The following is a 6,996-nucleotide window of genomic DNA, read 5'->3' as shown; positions in this document are numbered from 1 at the left end:
CAACTCCTGCAGTTTACCCAAACTCATGTCCATTGAGTTGGTGATGCGACCCAACCATCTCATCTTCTGTCTTCCCCTCTCCTCCTGCCTTCAGTCTTTCCCAGCATCAAGGTCTTTTCAAATGAGTCAGTTCTTCGCATCAGGTGGCCAAAGTATTGGAGTTTCAGCTTCAGTGTCAGTCCTTCCAATGAATGTTCAGGACTGATTTCTTCTAGGATGGACTGGTTGGATCTCCTTGCTGTCCACGGGACTCCCAAGAGTCTTCTCCAACATCACGGTTCAAAAGCATCAATTCTTCGGTGCTCAGCTTTCTTTATAGTCCAACTCTCAGATCCATACATGACTACTGGAAAAACCATAGCTTTAACTAGATGGACCTTTGGTGGCAAAGTGATATCTCTGCTTTTTAATATGCTGTCTAGGTTGGTCATAGCTTTTCTTCCACGGAGCAAGCGTCTTTTAATTGTATGGCTGCAATCACAGTCTGTCGTTGCATATCCAGTTCTAACTGTATGCAGATGCTTCTTGACCTGCACACAGATTTCTCAGGAGGCAGGCCAGGTGGTTTGGAATTCCCATCTCTTTCAGAATTTTCCACAGTTTATTGTGATCCACACAGTCAAAGGCTTTGGCATAGTCAATAAAGCAGAAGCAGATGCTTTTTTGGAACTCTCTTGCTTTTTCAATGATCCAGTGAATGTTGACAATTTGATCTCTGGTTCTTCTGCCTTTTCTAAATCCAGCTTGAACATATGAAAGTTCACAGTTCACGTATTGCTGAAGCCCAGCTTGGAGAATTTTGAGCATGACTTTACTAGCGTGTGAGATGAGTGCAATTGTGTGGTAGTTTGAGCATTTTTTGGCATTGCCTTTTTTTGGGATTGGAATGAAAACTGACCTTTTCCAGTTCTGTGGCCACTGCTGAGTTTTCCACATTTGCTGGCATATTGAGTGCAGCCCTTTCACAGCATCATCTTTCAGGATTTGAAATAGCTCAGCTGGAATTCCATCACCTCCACTAGCTTTGTCCATAGTGATGCTTCCTAAGGCCCACTTGACTTCACATTCCAGGATGTCTGGCTCTAGGTCAGTGATCACACCATCGTGGTTATCTGGGTCATAAAGATTAGAGAGTGTGGCTCAAACTAGAATAACAGGCTTCCCGCTTCCCTAAATCAACAAAATGATAGTAAAGTTCACCTGGAAAAACACATCTGTGAATAACGGCCAAGATTAGCCAGAAAAAAGAAGAGCAGGGACCGGGGCCAGCCCTAAAAAGACAGTCTGGTGGGAAAGAAGTAGCTTGATAGACCAGTGGAGTGCTGCTGAGCAGTGGCTCTCAGCCCTGGCTTCACGTTAGACTCCCCTAAAATGCTTCTAAAAAGGCAAACAAACAAACAAAAGACAAAACTTGGGCCTTATTCCCAGAGATTGTGATCCATCAGGGTGGCACCTGGGTACTGGAGTTTTCTTCCTTTCTAAAAACTTCAAATTTGCCAGTGTTTAATTCTGTATTTTCTTAAACGCCTCCAGGGGACTCTTGCGCAGGCAGGACTGAGAGCCACTGGGTTGGCGAGTCCCGAAGCGGGCTTGGCACCCAGCAACGTGTGATTCATGATAAAGTGGCATTTCACACCGGTGGCAGCAAGAAGGGTTCCCCAACCAGCGATGCTGAGATAATTACTCCAGCATTTGGAAAGACCACTCGGTGCTTATGCCAGGAATCAGATTAAATCCCATACAGGTCAGAGTCTTAAATGTGACAATAGAAGAAGGAGGGGAAGGAAAAGTGAAAGTCCTGAAGAAGTTATGAATAAGTTTATAATCACGGTGGGGAAGATCTGCCAAAGCTGGTTATAACCCTAAAGAGGAAAAAGCCTGTAACTTTAAAAACATAAATACATTTGATTCCTGAATGTCACCAAATACGGTAAATGAAGTCAAAAAATGAATGACAAACTAGGAAAATCTGTTTAGAAGACACGTGCCCGACAATGGACTACCTCTCCGTGATTAATGAAGAGCTCAAGTCAGCAGTAAGGCTCTGACACCAGCTGTAACTCTGCCCGCCAGTGACACTGTGTGGGCTCTGTTCTGACAGCAAGCAAGTCTGTGGCACCAGCTGGGTGTCCCTACTGTGAGTAAGTGTTAGTTGCTCAGTCATGTCCGACTCTTTGCAACCTCATGGGCTGCAGCACACCAGGCCTCCCTGTCCTTCACCAGCTCCTGGAGTTTGCCCAAGTTCATGTGACAGGAAAGTCACAGGTGCGCGCAGAACTTGAGCCCTAATGTGCATAGCAACAGTGTTCCCAAGATCCGAAAGATGGGAACAACCCAAGCGTCCATCATCTGATAAATGGATAAACAGGACGCGCTCTGTTCCTGTTGTGGAATGTTATTCTGTCGCAAAAGAAATGAAGTCCTGAGGCCTGCTACGACGTGGACGAACCTCAAAAACATCACACTCAGTGAAATGTCAGATACGGAAGTCTAGATATTACATCATTTCATTTTACAAAATGCCCAGAATAGGCCAATCAACAGATGCAGAGTGGATTGATGGTTGTCTTGGGCTCGGGGGCAGGAGGAAGCACAGCAGTATCTGTTAGTGATTACAGATTTTTTTTTTTTGTGGGAGAGTGGTGATGAAATGTTCTAAAACTGATTATGCGGATGGTGGCATGACACTCAATATATTGAGATGATTAAAGTGTACACTTTAAATGGGTGAATTACATCTCAATAAAGCTGTTAAGAAAACACTGACATATGACTTTTCACTCCTCAGACTGGCAAAATTAGTGAGAGTGTAGGGAGACAGACTCCCTCTTATACCGTCGATAAAAGTGTAATTGGTGCCACCTTTCTGAAGAGCATTTTGGCAACCGCTGCCAGATTTAAAAGCACGCACGCTCTTCATCTGAGGGCTTCCACTTCCAACTGACCCTATGGAAATGTTGCACATCCAGGTACACCCAGGAGATGCGGCCAGAGCTTTGTAAGAGCAAAGAAACAGGAAATGAACACAAGCGCACAGAGAATTTACTCTTACCATGGAAATAAAATACAACCATTCAAAAAGAGGTGGAGACGGAGGACGCATCCGTCTGGAGAGATCTTCAGAGACGTCGTTCAGGTGCAACACTTGCAGAGCACAGAACAGTGGGCAGAGAGCAATTCCCTTTTAATCAGTAAAAATGCTGATTTACCAAAGTATTCAGGAAGGAAATGCAAAAAAGGGAATCATCTCCCAGGAGAAGGACTGCGGTAGAGAAGCTTTTAGTTCTTATTTTATCATCTTTGGGGAACTGTTTAAATTTTCTAAATGTGTGCATACATTAACTTTATTTTTTAAATGCCACTGGGATTATCTGTGCTGTGGCATTCCAAGCCATTTTTCATTTTCCTCATGTTTTTCTGCATTGAAAAAGAAAACCTTGAAAAATCTCTTGCACTGCTGACAAATGTGTGATGGTTTTGTGCGTGTGTGTGTGTGTGTGTGTGTGTGTGATGAATTGCTGTTGCCCGTGAGGACCCTCATAGAATCCACGCCCTCGGTCTCTGGGCCTGTTTCTCATACTCAGGGAAAGAGCTGGGGGAGGTGGGCTGGGAGTACTGCTGGCTTTAAAGGCCAGAAGCTGTAACTTCACTGACAGCCCGAAGCTCTCTCCAGAGGCAGCCCCATACCCTTCTCGGCCGGCCCACCTGGTTCTATGGGGGCAGGTGAGCTTGGAGGTGGGGTCCAGGTGAGACGGCAGGAGCAGGGTCCACTCCTCTGAAACAATAGGAGTGCAGACGGGGAAGGCTCTGAGCAGATGCTCTGCTGGTATGAACCAGCTCGACCAAAGCCCACTTTCTAAGTGAGGGCTGAATGGGCCTCTAAAGGCTGGTGGCACCTGGGCCCAGCCCTTAATTGCCGGGGTCCAGTGGCAGCCCACTCCAGGACTCTTGCCTGGAGAATCCCATGGACGGAGGAGCCTGGTAGGCTGCAGTCCACGGGGTTGCGAAGAGTTGGACACGACTGAGCAACTTCACTTGACTTTTCACTTTCATGCATTGGAGAAGGAAATGGCAACCCACTCCAGTGTTCTTGCCTGGAGAATCCCAGGGATGGGGAAGCCTGGTGAGCTGCCGTCTATGGGGTCGCATAGAGTCGGACATGACTGAAGCGACAGCAGCAACAGCAGCCCCGGTGGATCCAGGGAATTCGAAGCGGGGACAGCGTCAGCGAGGATCAGGAAACAACTGCTTAATTAAATGTTAATTAAAGATATAAAGAGTGGTGAAATAAGGATAGCTCAGTGAGGAAATTTAGTGGAGAAAAGAGGCTGAATAATTCAGCCAGAAGGTGAGAGAAAGAACGACATGGGGAGACCAAGTTTCGGTGAACAAGGCCCGCACTTTATTTTCCAAAGTAGTTTTTGTACCTTAAGTTATGCATAGAGGATAATGGGGGAAGGGGTAGAGTCATGCAGTAAGCCAGGCTTTCTTCCTGCAAACTTATCATATGCAAAAGTTTAGGTGATTTGCATCATCTTCTGGCCCGGAGGCCTGTTAACATTTCTTCAGAAATGGCCCTTTCTTCAGAAAACTTATTTTTCTCTAAAGGTGATTAGTCAGTCGCCACCCTCCAAAAGCATTAGATAAAGTTTCATTCGTATAGGGCAAAGGTGTGGTGGGCTATAACAAGAAAAAGAATTAACTCAAGGGTCCAAGGTTACAAACATTAAAGCTACTACTTACACGAATTATATTAATCAATACATTGCCAGGGACACAGTAGGTAAGGGATATGGAGACTTAGTAGCAAACATTGGCCCAACAAGTGAAAAACCCTTCACCAATACAATTTCTAATCAATCTTTTAACTGCTCAAAGGAATCTGTATTTAGACAGTTTAGAACATCTTATGCCTCTCACAGTTGGGAGGCTCTGAGCAATCACATGTGGCCAGAAAAACCTATTCAGGCAGGCTAGAGGACTTCCAAAGGAGTTTGTAGGTTGAAACACTGTCACACCCAGGAATTATTAACTGGAGCTGTAAGTTAATTCTTTTTTCAGAGAGAGGTAGTGGGGGACAGCCCCCCATAAAGTCAGAGGTGTAGGTGAGAGCACAAAGCAGAAAGTAGGCAGACTCTGGTTTTGGGGGTAGATGCTCGAGAATTTCCAGGGGGACTCCTGAGGCTCGATCCCGCTCATGACCTTTGTCAGGGGCGGAGCTCCTGCTCCTGGCACTTAATAGTCACCTGGAGGAGGTCTGGAGCCCGGGAACCTGTGAATGTGCTCCCATGGGTGTTTATGGGCTTACAGATCTCTGTTTCCCACATGTCAGAAGTCACATGCGACACGTCCGCGTCTGCGTCTCTGCCCTCCCTCCCGCCTTGCTTCCCTCAACATATGTATTCCAGCAACGTCCGCCTCTGGGGCGGAGGCACCGGGGTGAAGAGGCACCACACAACTTGAAAACCTGTTGCCCACTCTTTTGGCCTCAGGTCCCAATTCAGTCTGCCCAAGATCTTTGTTCTCTCACCAAGAGGCTCAGCCACATGACTTCCCAAACCACAGAGCAAGCTCCCTGAGATGAAGCCCGCCTCTCCCAAAGACACAGGACTAGGGTGTGCACTTTTTCCCCATGTTATTATTAAATATTAACTGTTTCTTTTTGTGGCTATAGGTTATCTGTCCACATCCCCAGCCTTTGGGCAAAGTACTTTATTCTGTACCCCCAGTTTCCTCATCTGTAAAACAGGGATAACGATAGTTCGACTCCTAGGTTTGCTGTATGGATCAAATTCTAGGTTTGTTCCTAGGATCAACTGAGCTTAAAGCTTTTAGAATTGAGCCTAACACATGCTCCGTGCTATTTTAATAATAATCAGCATGATTATCTGTTTGGATTCTCTCCATCTCTCCATGGGGTGGAAGGGCAGGCATCGCTTCACCTTGAGACAAAGAAATGAAGGACCAGTTGCCCAAGGCCACAGCGCTGGCAGGCTGCTGGCTGGGTCTGGACTTAATCCAGGCCTGAACCTCAGTGACCTCATGATAAACTTGGGGTGATGATGGAGCCTCCCGGTAGTATTAGGTTGTGAGAGTCCATTGAAAGTGAAAAGGGTTAGTCAGTCATGTCTGACTCTTTGCAACCCCTTGATCTCTGTCCATAGGATTCTCCAGGCAAGAATACTGGAGTGGGTAGCCTTTCCCTTCTCCAGGGAATCTTCTCCACCCAGGGATCAAACCCAGGTCTCCTGAGTCGGAGGCAGTCTGTTCACGTTCTGAGCCGCTAGGGGAGCTCTGAGAGTCCAGTGCAGTCACAAGATCAGGTGATAGGAACGTGGAGGACACCGTTCAAAAGACCGTGCCATTCGCCTTCATAGGGACCCCCAACCGACAGGCCCGTCACACCTACGCTCTCACACAGCCAGCAGGGATCCCAGCTGCCCTGTGCCTGGCAGCCCTGGGGTCAGCTGCTTCTGTGTGCCGGGCGGGGCGGCTGGGCCGACAGAGAAGCCCATTGTCTCTATCCTCTGGGGCTCTATTGTTGGGGCCTCCTCCCAGGGCGCAGCCCCAAGACACTCAGCTGTTACCCGGCTAATCTTGGCTTCCCGAGGTGGAGGAGGGGTGAATGTGCAGATAAACAACTCTACCCCGAAGACCGGATCCCCAGTCTGGTTCTACTGATAAGGACACGGAGGCTCGGAGAGGCTAAAGGACTGTGTGCGGAGCGCTTGTCTCAAGTCAGAGCTGCCGGACGTGGCTGGGCAGTGGGAGCGGGGGACCTCGAGGGAGCAGGGGACCTCGAGGCAGCGAGGTCATGCATCGTATTAGGTCGGAAATGTCAAGGCCAGAACAGCCGGCCCCGACCTCATCTCGCTAGTGCAAAACAGAGACCCTAGAGCGCACACGCTCGCCCAGCTGGGGTCGGGGTCACACAGCGACTCCGCCTCCGAGTCCGCCCGGAAGCCGGGCGTCCCTAGCTCCCAGGATCTCCCGGCC

This window comes from Bos taurus, chromosome 22 (genome assembly GCF_002263795.3).
Source record: "Bos taurus isolate L1 Dominette 01449 registration number 42190680 breed Hereford chromosome 22, ARS-UCD2.0, whole genome shotgun sequence".
Classification (NCBI taxonomy): Eukaryota; Metazoa; Chordata; class Mammalia; order Artiodactyla; family Bovidae; genus Bos; species Bos taurus.
The sequence above is the reverse complement of the archived record's forward strand: the minus strand, read 5'-3'. Positions refer to the sequence as shown.